The 21045-nt window shown below is 45.9% G+C and overlaps 1 long non-coding RNA gene across 2 annotated transcripts in view; it reads left to right on the top strand.

Moving 5' to 3' along the window:
* LOC141085499 (uncharacterized) overlaps positions 1-20842 on the top strand; it is a 108096-nt gene extending 87254 nt beyond the window's left edge. Inside the window, exons 2-3 of one of the 2 annotated variants that reach the window (XR_012231319.1) lie at positions 15302-15448; positions 20579-20842. This is a non-coding gene — a long non-coding RNA (uncharacterized lncRNA). Of the gene's footprint in view, positions 1-15301; positions 15449-15832; positions 17643-20578 lie in introns of those variants that run through there. The other variant, XR_012231320.1, reaches the window with a different exon arrangement.
* The last annotated feature ends 203 nt before the right edge of the window (positions 20843-21045 follow it).

Here is a 21045-nt window from a genome sequence, read left to right as displayed (position 1 = left end):
TTAATAAAAATAGTGGAGAAAGAGAAACCAATCACAAACTAAAATGTTTCTATACTAATGCACAAAGCATGGGCAACAAACAAGGAGAATTGGAACTACTAACACAGGAAAAGAAATATGATGTCATTGGAATCACTGAAACTTGGTGGGACAATACACATGATTGGAATACAAGACTAGAAGGATACAACTTATTTGCAAGAAACAGACTTGATAAACGAGGAGGGGGTGTCGCATTGTATGTTCGAAACGCGTATATCTGCACAGAGATTGAAGCTTCAGAGACTGGGAGTTCTGTGGAAACTGTTTGGGTAAGAATACAAGGACAGAACAATGGAAAGGACACCATTGTAGGCATTTACTACAGGCCGCCTGTGCAAGCCGAAGATATAGATGAACTCTTTATGCATCAGATGGCCAAGTTCTCCAAAAAATATGACATAGTTGTCATGGGAGATTTCAACTATCCAGACATTTGTTTGGAATCTCTCTCTGGCAAAACTAACAGGTCAAGGAAATTCTTATCCTCTCTTGCTGACAACTTTATCTTCCAAAAGGTAAGGGAGAAAACAAGGGGAACTGCTACCTTGGATCTAATCCTTATAAACAGGGAGGAAATGGTTGAGGAGGTAAAAGTGGCTGGGACCCTAGGAGGTAGCGACCATGCTATTTTAGAATTTTGGATAACTAGAGGTGGAAGACCTGTGAAGACTCAGACGTCAAGGTTAGATTTCAGAAAGGCAGATTTTAAGGGATTCAGAAAGAGAATTGGAGGGATCCAATGGCTGGATATCCTTAAAGACAAAAATGTCCAGGAAGGATGGGAAATCTTGAAAAATGAAATTCTCAAAGCACAGTTGTTAACAATTCCGAAAAGAGGGAAGAATAGGAAGCATTTAAGGAAACCAGGATGGATGAACACAGAACTTAAGCACATGCTAAAAAGGAAGAAAAAAATGTTTATAAAATGGAAAGAGTGAGGCATATCTAAAGAAGAATATAATGCTGTCTGCAGAACCTGCAGGGCACAAATCAGATTATCTAAAGCTGAAAATGAACTGAGGCTTGCAAGAGATGTCAAAAGCAATAATAAAGGATTTTGGGGATATGTCAAAAGAAAAGTCAAAGATGCTATAGGATTTTTACAGGATGAAAATGATGAAATGGTAAGACAGGATGTTGAGAAGGCTGAACTTTTAAATTCCTATTTTGCATCTGTTTTCTCTCAGAAAGGAAATGCAACATCAACTGTTATTCACTGTCCTATTAAGGGAATAGAAGAATCCAGGATATCTATAAACAGAAAGATAGTGAGGAAACACTTAGCTAACCTAAATGAATTCAAGTCTCCAGGTCCAGATGAATTACACCCCAGAGTACTGAAGGAGATAGCAGAAGAAATTTTTGAACCCCTCTCCATAATCTTTGAAAATTCTTGGAGAACAGGAGAAGTGCCAGAAGACTGGAGAAGAGCAAATGTTGTTCCTATCTTCAAAAAGGGGAAGAAGGTGGACCCAGGCAACTATAGGCCGGTGAGTCTGACTTCTATACCAGGAAAGATCTTTGAACAAATTATTAAACAACATGTATGTCAATACCTGGATAAGAATGAAGTGATTAAACAGAGTCAGCATGGGTTTCTAACTAATAAGTCATGTCAGACTAACTTAATTTCCTTCTATGACGGTATCACTGATTGGGTGGATCAAGGAAATGCTGTAGATATAGTATATCTTGACTTCAGCAAAGCATTTGACAAAGTCTCTCATACAATCCTTATTGAAAAAATGACTAAGTATGGAATGGACAAGGCAACAGTTAGGTGGATTCATAACTGGCTTAGTGATCGGACCCAAAGAGTGGTCGTAAATGGCTGCACATCCAGTTGGAAGAATGTCTCAAGTGGGTACCACAGGGCTCTGTCCTGGGCCCTGTATTGTTCAACATCTTTATCAACGATTTAGATGAAGGAATTGAGGGTAAACTGATTAAATTTGCTGATGACACAAAGCTAGGAGGGATAGCTAATACTAGAGAAGAGAGAGAGAGGATTCAAAAAGATTTAAATAAACTGGAGAAGTGGGCAGCAACTAACAGAATGGTTTTTAACAGGGAGAAATGCAAAGTACTACATCTGGGCAATAAAAATGAAAAAAGCATATATAGAATGGGAGGAATAGGGCTAAGTGACAGCACATGTGAAAAAGACTTGGGTATACTAATAGATCACAGACTGAATATGAGTCAACAGTGTGATGCAGCAGCAAAAAAGGCAAATGCAATTCTAGGATGTATTAACAGAAGCATACAGTCTAGATCACGTGAAGTCATTATTTCCCTCTACTCCTCTTTGGTCAGACCTCATCTGGAATATTGTGTCCAGTTTTGGGCACCACATTTTAAAAAAGACATCAACAAACTGGAGCAAGTTCAGAAAAGAGGGACCAGAATGGTGACCGGTCTGCAAACCCTGTCTTATGAGGAAAGGTTGCAGGATTTGGGAATGTTTAGTTTGCAAAAGAGAAGACTGAGAGGAGACTTAATAGCTGTCTACAAATATCTAAAGGGCTGTCACATTGTAGAAGGATCAACTTTATTCTCATTTGCACAAGGAAAGACTAGAAGCAATGGGATGAAACTGAATGGGAAGAGACACAGATTAGATATTAGAAAAAACTTTTTGACAGTTAGAGTGATCAATGAGTGGAACAGGCTGCCACGAGAAGTGGTGAGTTCTCCTTCAATGGAAGTCTTCAAACAGAGGCTGGACAGACATCTGACTGGGATGATTTAGCGAATCCTGCTTTGAGCAGGGGGTTGGACCAGATGGCCCAGGAGGTCCCTTCCAACTCTACGATTCTATGATTCTATGATTCTATGATTCAGATACAAAGCACAGGTTTGTATTTACAATGATGTATTTACAATGATGGTCCAGTCATCTTCAGGGGGTGGGGGTTAGATGGAGATAGTGAATGGGCTACACACACACAAACATAACATGACTTTGATTACTGAATGTGATAGGCCGCTCTGAACAAATGTGTTTTGAGCGAGCGCCTAAAACTATGCAAATTGTGGATGGTCCTAATATTTTGGGGTAGAGAATTCCAGAGAATTGGCGCAGCACGGGAGAAGTCTTGGAGTCGGGAGTGGGAGGTACGGATTAGGGCAGAGGTTAGTCGAAAGTCATTTGCAGAGCGCAGCGGTCGGTTAGGCCGATAGACAGAAATGAGGGAGGAGATGTAAAGGGGTGCCGCACTGTGGAGAGCTTTGTGGGTGAGAACAAGTACTTTGAATTGTACCCTGTAATGAATTGGCAGCCAGTGTAACGACTGGCGAAGAGCGGACGCGTCTGAGTAACGATTAGTCAGATGGACAACCCTGGATGCTGCATTAAGGATAGACTGGAGAGGGGAGAGTCGAGTGAGAGGGAGGCCAATTAATAGAGCATTACAGTAGTCCAGGCGGGAGTGGATCAGGGCGACAGTGAGAGTTTTTGTTGTTTCCATGGTGAGAAAAGGGCGGATTCTAGAGATTTTCTTTAGGTGTAAGCGGCACGAGCGGGCAAGAGATTGTATATGGGAGGTGAAGGAGAGATCAGAGTCAAACATAACACCCAGACAGCGCGCCTGCTGTCGGGGTGTTATTATGGTGCCACCCACAGAGAGGGAAATGTCAGATTTAGGGAGGTTGGTAGATGGTGGGAGCAGAAGAAGTTCAGTTTTGGATAGGTTGAGTTTCAGATAGAGAGCAGACATGATGTTGGAGACTGCAGACAGACAGTCAGTGGCGTTCTGTAGTACAGCGGAGGTAAGGTCAGGGGATGATGTGTACAGTTGTGTGTCATCAGCATAAAGATGGTACTGAAAGCCAAATCTGCTGATGGTCTGTCCAATTGGGGCCATCTAGAGAGAGAAGAGAAGGGGGCCAAGGACTGAGCCCTGAGGTACCCCAACAGTGAGAGGAAGAGATGAAGTGGAGCCAGAAAACAGAACACTGAAGGAGCGGTCGGAAAGATAGGAGGAGAACCAGGAAAGAGCAGTGTCCTTAATGCCTAGTGACTGGAGCCTAGAGAGTAGGAGAGGATGGTCAACAGTGTCGAAAGCTGCAGAAAGGTCGAGAAGAATGAGCAGAGAGTGGTCACCATTACGTTTTGCTGACAGAAGGTCATTGGTCACTTTGATGAGTGCAGTTTCTGTCGAATGTAGGGGGCGGAAACCGGACTGTGAAGGGTCTAGGAGGGAGTGAGTGGAGAGGTAACGGGTAAGGCGGGAGTATATCAGGCGCTCCAAGAGTTTAGAGATGAAGGGGAGATTGGAGACTGGTCTGTAGTTGTTTGTGCAGGATGGGTCGAGGGTGGGTTTCTTTAGTAATGGAGTAATGATAGAGTGTTTGAAGGAGGAGGGGAAGATGCCAGAGGAGAGGGAGAGATTAAAGATTGTAGTTAGGTGAGTTGTGACGACTGGAGAGAGAGACTGGAGGAGATGTGAGGGAATGGGGTCGGTTGTGCATGTAGTCGGACGAGAAGAGGAGAGGAGCCTGGAGACTTCTTCTTCTGTGATGGGATCGAATGTGGAGAGTGAGCCAGGGGAAATGCAGGGAGGGATGGGAGTCACTGAATTTGGTGATTGGGAGCGGATTTCCTGACGGATATTGTCTATTTTCTCTATAAAGTGGGAGGCAAGGTTATCAGCGCAAATGTCTGTGATAGGGGCTTGTGCTTTTGGACTGAGGAGGGAGTGAAAGGTGTCAAAAAATTTCTTGGGGTTGTTGGATAGTGAGGAGATCAGGGTGGTGAAGTAGGTCTGTTTGGCGAGGTGAAGGGCAGAGTTATATGTCCTTAACATAAATTTGAAGTGTATGAAGTCTTCTGGTGTGCGTGTTTTCCTCCATAAGCGTTCAGCACACCTAGAGCATCGCTGGAGAAATCGGGTTTGCGATGTGAGCCAGGGCTGTTTCACTCTGTGTTTGGAGGTTCTGAGGGTGAGGGGAGCTACTTGGTCAAGGGTGCTTCTAAGAGTGTCAATGAAGTGATGTACAGCCAGATCAGGACAGGACAAAGAAGAGATTGGGGACAATGATGAGTGTAGGGAGTCTGAAAGTGTATGAGGGTTAATGGCTTGTAGATTTCTGACTGAATGGTAGGTAGGAGGGTGCTGGGATGAGCGAGGATTTGTGAGTGTAAAGGAGAGAATGTTGTGGTCAGAGAGGGGAAGCGGTGAGTTATCTAGGTAGGAGATTGAGCAGAGCTGGGCGAAAACCAGGTCCAGGGTGTTACCGTCTTTGTGTGTTTCAGAGGTTGAGAGCTGAGAGAGGCCTAGAGAAGTGGTTAGTGATAGAAGCTGGGATGCAGATGTGGAAGTGGGGCTGTTAATGGGGATGTTGAAGTCTCCCAGGATAAGGGTTGGTAGTTCTGAGGACATGAAGTGCGGCAGCCAGGCAGAGAAATGGTCCAGGAAGTGGGTGGGTGAGCCTGGGGGCCGGTATATGACCGCTACTCTGAGGGAGAGGGGACGAAAGAGCCTGATGGTGTGGACTTCAAAAGAAGGGAATGAGAGTGATGGAACATGGGGGATGACCTGGAAAGTGCATTGTGGGGACAGGAGTATGCCAACTCCACCACCAGGTCTGTTTGTCGGTCTCGGGGAATGGGAGAATTGTAAGCCACCATGGGAAATGGCAGCAGGAGAGACAGTGTCAGAATCCTGAATCCAGGTTTCCGTGAGGGCCAACAGATTCAGAGAGTTTACCAGAAGAAGCTCACTGACAAATCCTTAGTTAACTCATTCTGCAGCGCAATGCAGAAGTTATAGAAGGAAAAGGTGCAACATTTTTCATGAAAACCCTTTTGCAAAATATTTTTCTGGATCAGAATACATATATTTATATAAAATTTGCCTCCAAAGGTGTTAATATCCTTAAAGGGGTTGTCTGGCGAAAGCAAGTTATCACATATCCACAGGATTGTGGATTGCCTGTGGGGGTCCGACCACTGGGCAGAATGGAGAACATTTATCTGAGTTACTACGGAGGGGCAGTGCGCAAGGGACCATTTGACTTTTTCTGGCAGCCAGATAGAAAATGAATGGAACGCTGATTGGGAATGTAATAAAGAAAAAAGTGTCCCATCAGAGATAAAAATTCGCCGATTTGCCGATTGATGCAGGTCCCAGCGGTTTTGTGAGTAGGTGATACACTTATTTAAGTCGGACAGCCCCTTTAAGAGAAAAAATGCAGTGCCAGTGATGACCACCAGATGGCGAGAGACTCAATGCTCACTGAACCTTCTTACACAGTATAATATAAAGCTTTTATCTTTTATGCCAATCATGTACCCAAAGAGGTCTTAAATTTAATCTGAAAAGTAAAAGTGCAGCGGTCAATAGAAGTTTCTTTTGAATAACTATCAACTTTAATTTTTGCATTTTTTTTACTCTTCTTTGGTAACCCCTCTATTAAATTTTGAGCAAAGATGGTTATATTTGAACTTTTCCTAAAAAAAAAAAAGAAATCAAAAAGAGAGAACAAAAATGTATTTTTGCTCACAGCTTCTTTTTTTTATTGTCATCTCAAAGAGCATAATATGTTTGAAACTTTTTATAAATCTGCTTTTACATGCAAGATATTCTAGGCGTCATCAAAAGAATGAAATTATATGGAAAAGTGTCCAATATTGTGATCACATGAGCGCAGTGATCAATCGTCATGTATCATTACAGAGGTCTGATGCCAGAGGGTTAGGCTGAGGTCACACTTGCGGGTGTGATGTTAGAAACTCACGCACGAGTCTCGTGGCTCTATACCCGGCACTGCCGCAGACACTCGGGACCAGAAATACATGCAGCCGCACACTCCGGGTCCGAGTGCCGAGTATTGATGTGAGTTTCTCGCATCACACTCCCAAATGTGACCCGGCCTTAAGATTTAACTCTTTCCATATTGCACAGAGTCCGGTGAATATTCTCTTTAATGTCCGTTTACTAAACTACAAGCCAATCCGAACAATATGAGCTAATGAAATGGCTGGATTGTGATTTTGGAGGACTCCACCCAGTGAGTGTATAAACAGCCAGGGAGCAGCAGCTTGTGCTTCAGAGCAGAGCGCCCTAGGAGTTCCTAGTTCTTCCTGCAACAAGTGCTTGAACGGAATAGGAATCCTCTGTGCTAGACCCACCGTACTCCTCATCTCCGGAACTTCATCTTACTCACTGTGAAAGAAGCAACTACTACAACCATCATCATCATCACCATGAGCTCCCAGATCTGCCAGAACTACTATGAAGAAAGCGAGGCTGGCGTCAACCACACCGTCAACGTTATTCTTCAGGCTTCCTCCACCTACCTGTCCATAGGGAGTATGAGCACGCTCTCTTGAGCTGTTGTGGAACCACAAGACAAAGCATGCCGCATTGCCAGGGCTTGTAATTTCTAATATATGGTGTCTGTAGACTCCAAATTCCGTGCATGACTAATGTGATTCCCCAGTGATTACTGTCCCTCTGATTATAGGTGCAGAACTAAGTGACACAATATACTGTAGATGGAAATGTAGCTTCTTTCCCAGTTTTTCTGATAACACTTCCGAAACCGTCCTGGAGGACCAGATTTAGGGCCCCGTCACACATAGCGATCTCACCAGCGAGATCGTTGTGTGACAGCGATCAGCAACCGGCCCCCCTGAACATTTTTTTGGTTGCTGGTCTCCTGCTGGCCAGCACGCATTGCTGCGTGTGACAGGCGGAAGATCAGCGATCAGCTGGTAACTAACGTACATATCGGGTATCTAAGGGATGTGTGCCCGATGTGTACCTTAGTTACCAGCTCCCTGCATCAGCGCGCTGGTAACTAATGTACACAGCGACGCGCGTGCTCGGCATCGCTGTGCTGATCGATGGTGAAGCTGTCTGTTTGACAGCTCAGCAGCGATCACATAACGACTCACCAGCGATCCTGACACGTTGATATCGTTGTCGGGATCGCTGGTGAGTCGCTATGTGTGACTCCATCCAGGGCCGGTGTCAGCACCTGGGCAAATGCCGGGGCCCTGGCTCACGCTGTCTGGGAATCGATACCCGCGGCCGCCGCCACGCCCCCCCATTTACCGAGCTCATCTTCACCCTGCCAGAGACCCCACCGGCCACCGCAGCCCTGATAAATCCCAGCAATGTCAACGCTCCTGCTGGGTTCTCTGCAGCACAGGACCTGCGATGAGGTCACATGATCAGGGTATGCAGGATTTGGCTGTGCTGGTTGCCATGCTGCTGGATGAGGTGAAGTTTATTATGTGTGGGGTCAGAAGGGGTTTACAGGGGGATGTAGCAGAGCTGTGTGTGTATACAGGGTGTGGGGAGCAGAGGTGTGGGGAGCGGAGCAGAGCCATGTGTGTACGAGGTGTATGGAGCAGAGCCATGTGTGTCTGAGGTGTACAGAGCGGAGCCGCGTGTGTCCGAGGTGTACAGAGCGGAGCCGCTTTTGTACGAGATGTGGGGAGCGGAGTCGCGTGTGTATGAGATGTGGGGAGCGGAGCCGCATGTGTACGAGGTGCACGGAGCGGAGCCGCGTGTGTACGAGGTGTGGGGAGCGGAGCAGCATGTGTGAGCGGAGCCATGTGTGTACGAGGTGTACGGAGCAGAGCCGCGTGTGTACAAGGTGTGGGGAGCGGAGCAGCGTGTGTCTGGGGAGCAGAGCCGTGTGTGTAAAAGGTATGGGGAGCAGAGCCGGAAGTGTACTGAGTGGAGCCGTGCGTGTACGAGGTGTATTGTGGGGAGCATTCATACCTCTCAACCGTCCCAGGTCCAGCCGGACAGTCCCGATTTTGAGAAAGAGACAGCCCCAGCCGGGAGTTTAGTTTTCCCACGGACCCAGGAGTACACAGCGGAGCCCTGAGGAGCACTTTAAAACTCGCACGTGACTTTCTACCGGAAGTGTCGTGCTGGAAACTGACCGGAAATGAGGTTTTGGGAGGAGATTGTGACGGAACCATGGAGTCACTTCAGGGAATATTTCAGATCCATCATCGTGTCCTCCGACAGCGTGAACAGCGGGATCGCCTTGGACTCGGGCATGTCGGCCATGTGAGCGGATCATGATATGTCCTGCATCGGGATGCTCAGGTGGGCACTACAATGGGAGCCGGGCTGCTATGGTATCTCTATAGAATCTTTCTTTCTCTCTGTTTCTTTCTCTCTCTCTGTTCTTTCTTTCTCTTTCTCTCTGTTCTTTCTTTCCCTCTGATCTTTCTTTGTTTCTCTTTCTTTCCCCTCTTTCTTTCTTTCTCTCTATTCTTTTTGTCTCTCTCTGTTCTTTCTTTCCTCTTTCTCTTTCTCTTTTCTTTCTCTCTCTGTTCTCTTTCTTTCCCCCTCTTTTTCTTTCCCCTCTTTCTCTGTTTTTTCTCACTCTCTGTGTTCTTTCTCGCCCTCTCTGTGTTCTTTCTCGCCCTCTCTGTGTTCTTTCTCTCCCTCTCTGTGTTCTTTCTCGCCCTCTCTGTGTTCTTTCTCGCTCTCTCTCTCTCTGTCTGTTCGTTCTTTGTTTCTCTTTCTTTCCTCTTTCTCTCTCTCTTTTCTTTCTTTCTTTCTTTCTTTCTGTCTCTCTGTTCTTTTTCTTTCCCCTCTTTCTTTTTTCTCTCTCTCTGTTCTTTTTTTTTTTTTCTGTCCACTCTTTCTTTCTCTCTCTAATCTTTCTTTATTTCTCTCTGTTTTTTTTTCTCGCTCTGTTCTTCCTTTATTTCTCTGTGTTCTTACTCTCTCTCTGTTCTTCCTTTCCCCTCTTTCTTTCTCTGTTCTTTCTTTCTCTTTCTCTCTGTTCTTTCTTTCTCTTTCTCTCTGTTCGTTCTCGCTCGCTCTCTGTTCGCTCTCGCTCGCTCTCTGTTCGCTCTCGCTCGCTCTCTGTTCGCTCTCGCTCGCTCTCTGTTCGCTCTCGCTCGCTCTCTGTTCTCTCTCCTTCCTTTCTTTCTCATCTTTCCTTCATACATACACTACTAATCAATAGCCTCCTTCACATGAACGTGTTTTGCCACTGAGCGTGTGTCTTTGTGGATCACATGCGTGTCGTGTGATCCACACGGAAACAAATCCGTTTTCTGGCCAGCACCACGGATGCCACACGGCATGAATCGTGGTATGTGTTAAAGGGGGCCCACTGAGACTCTTTCGCCCGGGGCCCTCAAAAACCTGGAGCCGGGCCTGACTCCAGCTATAGTTCTATCTGCATTAGGCCTCTTTCACACATCAGGTTTTCGCCGTCAGGCGCGATTCGGCGCTTTTGACAAAAACCAGATCCGGCGAAATGCAATGCCAGATTCGGTTTCCCCCCCATTGACGTGCATTTGCCCCGGATCGCGCCGGATGGCCATGCGTTTCATCCGGTTTTCGCCAGATCCGGCAATGTGTTGCGATCCGGCGTCTGGAAAAAACGGCTACTGTAACATTTTTTGTCTCCGGCGAAAAAGCCGGACACGCCGGATCCGGCGTGTCCGGCTTTTTCAAACAATGAAAGCCTATGAGCGCCGCAATGCGCCGGATCCGGTTTTTTTGGTCTGAGCATGCTCAGTAGCTCTGCCCACAAGACACATATATAAAAGCATGACAGTGGGACCCTCAGCCACACCCAACATGCCACCCAAGACAGCAACTAGGCGCAGGAGAAGGCAGGAGACCACTGCAGCAGCACCATCAGCACCACCCCAAATGGAGCAGCATGCTGAACAACGGGAGGGGAGTCCAGCAGCAGATGAGAGACGGTAATTATCAAATCCCCCATTCCTCCAAACTAGGGCCATGGAATATCAAGATATTCATTGCCCCTTTGTTTCTCTTTATTCAACAGACGCCCAAGAGATGCAGCAGCAGCAACAGTGGCAGCACTGGAAGCACTGGCAGCAGCAGTACCACCACCCACAGGCATGGAGTCTGGCCAGCAGGAAGACAGCACATCTTCTTCTGGGAGCCCTCCCTCACATCGTCAGCGTTTGACGGTAAGTTTTTATTTCCAAAATCCATCATCTCTGTAATATATGTCTATTCATTGCCTTTTATTTCAAAACAGGAATCACAAGATGAAGAGGAGCTCCCAGAAGAAGAAGGAAGGGGTGGACAGACACTTGGAGTGGGCTCACAATTGGTAAGTTTTTTGCATCAAACGCAGAAACACAACATCACACTACACACAACACATAGAAAACAATGTTCTGCAGACCACACACAGCAAACAAATGCCTACATCCAAAGACATAACATTTTTTGTTTTCTTCTCTAGTCTTCCCAATCTGGTGCTCGGCCAAGAGGTCCTCGCAGTGCCTCCCAGGGTCGTCGGCGACAGCAACGCGGCGGTCACCAGCGTGTAAGTATAAATATTTTTGCTTCGTTTTTTTGCACTTTTTATTTCATTTCTTTTGTGGAGGCTAATTATGTTATTTTTGTCTTTTTCTTTAACAGCCTTCACAGCGTGCTCCCGACTCTGACGGTGAGGATGGAGGGATTGATGTGGACCACCTCATCGATCTCATCAGAGAAAGGGAGCCGCTATGGCTAAACCAGTGTTTCCCGAACTCCAGTCCTCGTGGTCCCCACGGATCATGTGTTCAGGATTTCCATTTACTATGGAAATCCTGAAAACATGACCCCTGGGGACCATGAGGACTGGAGTTTGGGAAACACTGATGTTGTATACTAACCACTCCTTTCTCGTTTCAGGGGACAGAATTGTGAAGCGGTGGCGGTCTGTGAGGGATCGTTTCAAGAAGGAGTTCAATAAAGAGATGCGGGCCCTGAGTGGATCTGGAGGACGCAGGAGCAAGTACAAGTACGCACGAGCCCTGTCGTTCCTCCGGGAAACAATGGTCACTAGAAGGTAAATATTACACACCACATGTGAAAAAAAATGTTTAGATGTAACTTTTTTTTTTTCAGCCAGGGCCATACCATGTCACTATTTTAATTGTTTTTTTTCTCTTTATTCCACAGCACGGTGAGCAGCACTCAGGAGCCTGCACGATTGGACCCTTCTGAGGCGATCCCTGAGGAGACCGGCACCGAGGGACACTTCGACCGCCCCGGTACATCTGCACCTTCCCAGCCTTCCCACACATTCGACCCATCTGTCCCATCCACCAGCACAGGAGCATCGTGGCCGCCTACATTACATGAAGCTGCTGGTGAGGAGATCGATTTCCCTTTACCCCACCCTTCTGCCCCTGCCACCTCTAGTACACCTGCGGGTACTGGGCGGCAGCGGCAGAGGGGTCAGGAAAAGACTTATGCGCCAGAGTTCTTGCATCTGAATGCATCTTTCCAGAACTGTCTAAAAGTCTTGTCAGAGCAAATCTCCGCAGGCTTTCAGCAGATCAACTCCAGCATTCTGGAGGTGAAGACACTTCTGCAAACCATGCATTCAGAAGCAAGATCTTCGCCAAACCACACCTTTTTCAGGTCTGTTGTGGAGCGCATGGAAACGCTCTCTCCTACCCAGCAGATGCATGTAATGCATTCATGCCACGCTGCTCTCCAGCAAGTTACCTCCCAACCTCCTCCTCCCACCACAGTAGTTCCTCCACCTGCACCCCCTCCAGCCACTTTCCATCCTCCCCCTCCTATTACATACCATCCTCCTCCCCAGTACCAGACATCGCCCCGTACCAAACTCCTTCCCCGTACCAAACTCCTTCCCCATACAACTTGCCATCAACATCATCTGCTCCTACAGTCCCTGCCCAACCCTCCACTCCACCGCCCACCACCTCTTCTGCCTCCCACATGTCCACCCATTCTGTAGCTTTTTCCACACCTTCACCTCTAACTGTTCCTTCCCCACCACGATCCCAGTCCTCTCTCCACACTCCCAGTGTCGAAGTGTCCCGCAGCCCCTCCAGCAGTATTTCCACCCCACACTACACCGAGTTATAATGTTTTTTGTTGTAATAAAAATGCCCATTTGGTTGGTTTCAAACATTTATTAAAAAAGTTTTTTAAACTTTAAAAACATTTTCCAAAAAAAAAAATATTTTAAATAAAAGTTAAATTATCGTTTTACAATGGTTGTCTGTCATTTCTTTCTGCGGCGAACTATGTTTAAAAAAAAAAGGTTAAATACAGGGTATTTCAAAGGTAAAAAGGTATATAACTGTGGGTAAATTTTACCTTTTTGCCACAGTTGTGTTCCTGGTTGTGTTTGAAGCAAAGTATTTCACCTAAAAAGTTGTGTTTATTGTTGGTGATTTCCTAACAATGTACACAACTTTTGTTACAAGGTGAAATACTTTGCATAAAACACAACCAGGTACACACCTGTGGCCTAAAGGTAAAAATAGTAAGACCATGACAAGATAGCCAACTTTGGTTGGCAAAGGTATATACTGTTGGTACAGAAGGTGCACAAATCTTTCACACTCTGTCATCCTGCCAGTGTACTCTGCCTTGAGGTGACAAAGTATAGTGCAAAATTGTCCCTCATTACTGAAACCGTCACAGAACTTCTAGTGGTAATGTCATGGTAATCTTGCAAGGTGGTTTCTTCAGAGGTGTCCTCAATGGAAATGGGTTCCTTGCAGATAACAAAATTGTGGAGTACCACGCAAGCTTTGATCACCTCGTCCACAGTTTCTGTCTTGAGGTTGATCGCAGTCAATAGGACCCGCCATTTGGCTGTCAGAATACCAAAGGTAAATTCAACCATTCTTCTTGCTCTTGTGAGGCGGTAATTAAAAATGCGTTTTGTTCTTGTCAATCCTCTGCTAGAGTACGGTTTCAAAAGGTGTTCTGACAGCTGGAAGGCTTCATCCCCTACACAGACAAATGGCATAGGTGGACCAGATATTTGCGGCAGCGGTCTAGGGGGTGGGAACTGGAAGGTGTTTCCATACAGACAGTTTGAAAACTTGAGAGTCATTGGAGCGGCCATAGGCCCCAATATCAACAGCAATAAATTTGTATTCCGCGTCAGCGATGGCCATGAGGACAATTGAAAAATATTTCTTGTAATTGAAATATTCCGATCCCGATCCGGCTGGCTTTACAATGCGGATATGTTTCCCGTCCACAGCGCCCAAGCAGTTCGGAAACTGACATATCTGTTGAAACTTTTCTGAAATTCCAATCCACCTCTCTGTTGTGGGCTCTGGTAAAAACTCTTCAGCTAAGGAGTCCCACAGTGCACGGCATGTGTACTTCACTATTCCATATATGGTGGAAATCCCGAGTCTGTACTGGAAATGCAGTGACGAAAGGGATTCTCCAGTTGCAAGAAATCTGTGGGGAATTAAAAAACAATCAATTAGTTTAAAATCACAGCTTTACATACCAAAACTCAGCTATAACACTTGGAGATACAAACTACCACCAACAAGATTGCAGTGAAAGTGTGCTCTGATGCAAGCACATCCAATAAATGTGGCTTACCTTAAAGTCACCATCAGACGCTCTGCGGGTGAAAAAGAGAAGCGGCAATAGGTGTCTGCTTTTCTTATGAGGTGTGCAATGCGCTCCACCAAGTAATCAAAATTCTCCATTTTCATCCGAACATATCCAAAAAATGTATCCGGGTTTCGTCTAAGGTCCATGCAGAGTGTATAATAGACCCCACGCGTCATTCTCTTGGCTGTGATGAGGTGGATCCACAAACGTCGTCTACGATGCCTGATGCGCTGCTGTCTCGCTCTCTCCTTCTCCAGAACAATCACCCTCAAACGATTCGCCTCCGCTGTAAAATCCGCCAAATTCTTCAAAATATTTCCAATCACAACATCCATCTTCGCCAGTAACTTGCTCTTCTCTCCAACCTGCACTTTCTCCTCTACAACCTGTCAAAGAAGGGCTGTAGGAACACGCTATATATAGTTTTTCAGTAGCCAATCCCGTTCGGAAGGCCACAAGGGTCAATTTTAAAAACCGGATCCGGCGTAATCCGTCAAAAAACGGAACAAAAACCGGATTAACCGGATGAGACGGATCCGGTTTTGTCTGTCAAGAACAAGACGGATCCGGCAGAAAAACGGATCCGTCACATCCGGTTTTACGAAATATTTGCCGGATCCGGCGCTCCGGCACGACGCCGGATCGCGCCTGACGCCGAAAACCTGATGTGTGAAAGTAGCCTTACTGACCTCCTTACATTTTCCTTTTCTGGCAGTAGTGCCCATACATCCATCAAGATCAACTAACTTAATGTGTGCTCCTTATTAGTGAGGCTGGAAGTTCCACTCACTTGCAAGAAAGTGTCTACAATGCATGATCTCCACATTTTGGTTCCTCACAATGTCACATTTTCTAATTCTGCTCTCAAAGAAACTCTTCCCTTTTTTTCATAGGGATTCTTTTTTGACCGGGACAATGTGGCATTGACCAAGTTATCGAAGTTCTTCTGTGAGCAGTCTGAGGAAAAGCGAGAACAGGCTGAGAAGCTTCTGAAGTTCCAGAACAAACATGAAGGACGGATTGTTCTTCAGGATATCAAGGTAAGAATGTCTGAGACTTGTAGACCTTGTGGGATAGATATATGTATTTTCATTATTCCCAGCAGATGTTTAGTCCTCAAAAGCCACCAACAGCTCCATTGTTTCAGGAGTTTCTTAGTATGGCCAAGGTGATAATTGCATCACCTCACACAGACAGTAATTTCATTACCTGGGCAATTCGAAGGAAACCATTATCTGTTGGCTCTTGAGGACTAGAGTTGGGGTACACTGATTTAGATAATAACACTTATTCTGTATTATTATTATTATAGCACAAACTTGGCAGAATTTACCATGGAGGGAATATAACATTTTGGAATGTTATCCATGGCTAGAAGTTGTTTGGCCATTAATGGAATATTTTGTTGTTCATATTTGCTTTAGAAACCGGAGGCTGATGAATGGGGCAATGGCACCCATGCTATGGAATATGCCCTGAAACTTGAAAACGGCGTCAATCAGGCTCTTCTGGACCTCCCACAAGATTGCTACTGACCACACGGACACTGCTATAACATACATAATACCACACGTTCATTTTAGTAAATATTCTTCATGAATGAACAATCCATGGATCCTCTCACCTCCATATTGTGCAGTTCTTGGAAACATATAACCAACCAACTACTCTGTCACTCCATTCCCCCCCCTCTTTAATGGGGTGTGTTCCAACACAAGCTACATATTAAGGTGGTGCCCAGTCAGCGCTCACTGTCACATTATTGGAAAGGAGAATGGTGACAGTTGTTAAATTGGTGTGCCGTTCTTGTGCATCTAAGACAGGTTTTTACAAGGGGTCTTAATATTTTCAGAAGGATGTTCACATGCTAACGCTATTTCCATAAACCCCCTTGGTATGGCCACGTTACAGTCTTTATGGCAAAAAGTCACTTATTTATTTTTATATATAAACCTTCCATAAAACATAGGAGGGAAGCCTGACCCAATTGTATTTGGGCTGTCCTGCACTTGGCTCCTCCATCTTACATTACAGCCAGCCATGCTGCCTGCCAAAATTACCCCCTCGAGAAGCCATCAACAGGGCCGGTTTTAGGCAAAGGGGGGCCCTAGGCAAAGTTTAAAATGGGGCTAACATATTTCACATCACACAGAAGCATTTCAATTTTATTTACATTCGCTGAGTTCAGGACACTAAATGAGTGTGATCAACAAAATTTATGTTGTTCAACACTAGTTTCCCGGCCTATTTCTACCATCTGAGAAAGAATGATGGGGACAGAATAATCACTAACGGATCAATAACGGATCACCATACAGTATCATGTTATCAGCAGCACATCTATAGTTTACGCCCCATAGTCCTCCATATAATATAATGTGCCCCATAGTCCTCCATATAGTATAATACACTCCTCAGTCCTCCATATAGTATAATACACTCCCCATAGCCCTCCATATAGTATAATACACTCCTCATAGTCCTCCATATATTAAAATACACTGCTCAGTCCTCCATATGAATGTCCTCAAGCGATGTGAGGAAACAGTTTTGTAAACTAGCCATTGGCAAAGCAGCTGGGCCTGATGGCCTCAGTCCACGTGGCCTAAACGTGTGTGCAAACCAACTGTGTAATGTCTTTCAGCTCCTGTTTAACAGGAGCCTACAATCCCAGAGAATACCAGTGCTGTGGAAGACCACCTGCCTGGTGCCGGTTCCCAAGATCACCTTTCCAACTTCCCTACATGACTATCGTCCAGTGGCCTTAACATCGCATGCTATGAAGTCGTTGGAGAGAATAGTACTTGCCTACTTGTGCCCGAGGGTGAGGGCCTACACTGACCCCCTGCAGTTTGCGTACCGGCAGAGATTGGGGGTGGATGATGCTGTAGTATCTCTGCTACATACAATGCATTCATTCTTGGACAATAATGGAACTGCAGTGTGCGCCATGTTCTTTGACTTCTCTAGTGCTTTCAACACCTTACAGCCGCTCTTATTAGGAAAAAGTCGACTGATATGGCAGTGGATGAGGGGATGGTGAACTGGATAAGTGACTACCTGACGGACAGGCCACAGTTTGTAAGGATGGGGGAGGTGGTATCTGGCAGTGTACGAAGCAGTGTGGGAGCCCCTCAGGGTACAGTGCTGTTACCCTTCCTCCACATTGTATACAGCTGACTTTCAGTATAAATCCGATCTTTGTCACCTCCAAAAATTCTCAGATGACTCAGTGATTGCAGGGGGTATTGTGGGGGCAGTGATTGTAGGGGGTATTGTGGGGGACCGGGGTGAGGAGGAATATAGAAGGGTGGTTTCTGACTTTGTGGATTGGTGCCAGACTAGCTGTCTAGAACTAAATGTAAAGAAAACCAAGGAGATGGTGGTGAGTTATAGAAGGAGAAAGGGTGATTACTTACTGATCACTATTGCTGGCCAGGAGGTGGAGAGGGTTGAGACCTACAAATATTTGGGGGTTCACTTTGACAGCATACTTGATTGGAGGTGTCATACAGAGAAGATTAAAAAGAAGGGAATGAGCAGACTGTACTTTCTGCGGCAGGTCAGCTTGTTCAATGTGTGCAGTAAAATGCTGGAAATGTTCTACGAGTCCGTTGTAGCAAGCGACATCTTTTTTATATCATCTGCTGGCGCAGCGGTGTGCGAGTAGCTGACGCTAATAAGCTCAACAAACTTATCAAGAAGGCAAGTGCAGCTGTTGGCCTCCATCTTGACTCATTTGAGGAGGTAGAGGAAGATAGGATTCAGAAGAAGTGCGGGGCTATAATGCACAATAATACACCCCCACTATACGGGCTGTTCTTGAATCAGAAGAGCACATTCAGCAGCCGTCTAATCCTACTAAAGTGCAAGAAGGAGAAATTCAGGAAATCGTTTGTGCCTACTGCTATGGGGATGTATAATAATTCACTAAGGGTGAAAGATAGCTATGACCTAGGGCTGGCACACTAATGGAAATGATCAGAGATTTGTGTACCTTTGCTTGTTACGTATTGTGGTTAGTCATGTGCAAGATCTGTGTCTGGTAATTACTCTATGTAATGCTGTTTGTAATGTAGTAATGCTGTTCTTAATGTTTTGTTTGTAATGCTGTTTAACGCTGCTGTGATACCATAATTTCCCTCGGGATCAATAAAGTGTATCATATCGTATATAGTATAATACACTCCTCATAGTGCTCCATATAGTATAATACACCGCCAGTCATCCATGTAGTACAATTTATTTCCCATAGTATAATGCACCCCATAGTTCTTCACATAGTATAATGTATTCCCCTTAGTGCTCGATACAGCATAATGCAGCCCACATAAAGTGTAAGGCAGCCACCCCATAGGGTATAATGCAGCCACCCCACAGAGTATAATGCAGACCCGCCATACAATATAATGTAACCATCCATACAGTGGAAAATAATGCAGCCCCCGGTTCTTATAGTATAATGCAGCCACCCCACAGAATCTAATGTAACCCCCATAGAATATAATGCTGCCCCTCCATAGAATATATGGCAGCCCCCTCACAGAGTATAATGCAGCCCCCCATAGTATATAATGCAGCCCCTTATATAGTATAATGTAGCCCCTCCATAAAATACAATGTAGCCCTCCTCATATAGTACTGTGTAATGCAGCCCTAATAGAATATAATGTAGCCCCCTCATAAAGTATAATGCAGCCCCCATACAATATAATCTAGCCCCCCCATAGAATATAATGCAGCCCCCCCATAGAATACAAGGTAGCCTCCTCATATAGTATAATGTAGCCCCCTCAGAGCATGATGTAATCACTCCTATAGACTATAATAAATATAATACAGCCCCCCATAGAATATAATGTAGCCCCGAATAGAATATAATACAGCCCACCTTCCCATAGAATATAATGTAGCCCCCCATATTATATAACACAGCCTCCCCCATAGAATGTAATGTATAATGTACCCCCCATGGTATATAACACAGCCACATAGTATATAGCACAGCCGCTTAGTATATAACACAGCCCCACATGGTATATAGCACAGCACCACATGGTATACAGCACAGCACCACATGGTATATAGCACAGCCCCACATGGTATATAGCACAGCCCCACATGGTATACAGCACAGCCCCACATGGCATATAGCACAGCCCCACATGGTATATAGCACAGCCCACATGGTATACAGCACAGCCCCACATGGTATATAGCACCCCCTCCCAGCACAGCACCATGGTATACAGCACCCCCCAGCACAGCCCCATGGTATACAGCATCCCTCCCCCAGCACAGCTCCATGGTATACAGCACCCCCCAGCACAGCCCCATGATATACAGAACAGCCCCCCCAGCACAGCCCAATGGTATACAGCACGCACCCCCCCAGCACAGCCCCCCCAGAATGGCCCCACGGTCCAGTACTCACTGTTGCATTAAAAAAAGACAAACAAAACTCTCCTCACCTTCTCCGTGTCCGCGCTGCTCTCGGCTCCTGTCTCCTTTCCTGCTCTGCCTGGCACACAGTGAGCGTGCGATGACATCATCGCACACCTGCTGTGTCAGAGGCAGAGCGGGGAATGATGGGAAAGGGAGCGTCGGCTGACGCTCTTTCCTCCATCATTGCTTTGAACTGTACCGGCAGTCGCCGGTATAGTTCAATGCGGCAGCGGCGGGGGGGGGAGTCGGCGCCGGGGGCAGGCAGGCCGAGGCCCCATAGCGGCTGCATGATGTGCCGCTAGCTGGGGGAGCGGGGGGGCCCTAGACAGCTGCCTGGTCTGCCTGCCCCTAACGCCGGCCCTGGCCATCAGCCCAGTTTGTCTGATCCATGTTAGTACCTGGGCCCAAACATCTAGGAAGGTTATATGATCCAACATCCTTCCATATGACAGTTCTACCCCTGTTGTAAGATATAAGTGGTGGACTGCCTTATCCGAGCACACTCGCTCATCACTAGACTTCTACTCTCTGAGACTTTTAGATCTTTCCTCAGTTCAGTTTCCGTTGCATTGATGTTCAGCAGATTGGAAGATGTTGTGGTTCAGGGAAGCTGCTCAAACGTCAGACTTTGTCTATGACACACTTTTTTGGGGACAACTGTTCCATTGGCTGTTACCAGTGACTTCACTATGTAATAAAATGTCTCCTACCCATTCCCCACACAGATGTGTGATTTCTTGGAGGATGAATATCTGGAGAAGGAAGTGGAGCTGATGAAGAAACTGGGAGATCACATTACTAACCTGAAGCGCATGAAGGCAGCAGAATTTGGCATGGGAGAATACCTGTTTGACAAGCTGACCTTGGTTGACTAACATGTGGTCTCCTTTACAAGAGCTGTAGTGTGATAGCCGGAGAGAGGGATGGAGGCTTTGCAGTGAGAGACTCTCTAAAAAGTCAGAAATAATAATTAAAAAAAGTCCAGCAAACATTGTCCTGTGTGGTGTAAAAGCTACTTCTTCAATAGGGCACATCAATTTGGAAACTGCTGGGGAACCATGAGGTGTAACACATAGGATGCATGGATGTAACAGTTCTGCCATGTCTGGGTGTTGTGTGGAGAGAGGCATTTTATAAAGAGACTAGCTGAAGAACCCGGCGTTGCCTGGGCATAGCAACCAACTGTGATTAG

Source organism: Dendrobates tinctorius, unplaced genomic scaffold (assembly GCF_039654945.1).
Source record: "Dendrobates tinctorius isolate UK_male_01 unplaced genomic scaffold, ASM3965494v1 ptg000028l, whole genome shotgun sequence".
Lineage (NCBI taxonomy): Eukaryota > Metazoa > Chordata > Amphibia > Anura > Dendrobatidae > Dendrobates > Dendrobates tinctorius.
The sequence above is the reverse complement of the archived record's forward strand: the minus strand, read 5'-3'. Positions and strand labels throughout refer to the sequence as shown.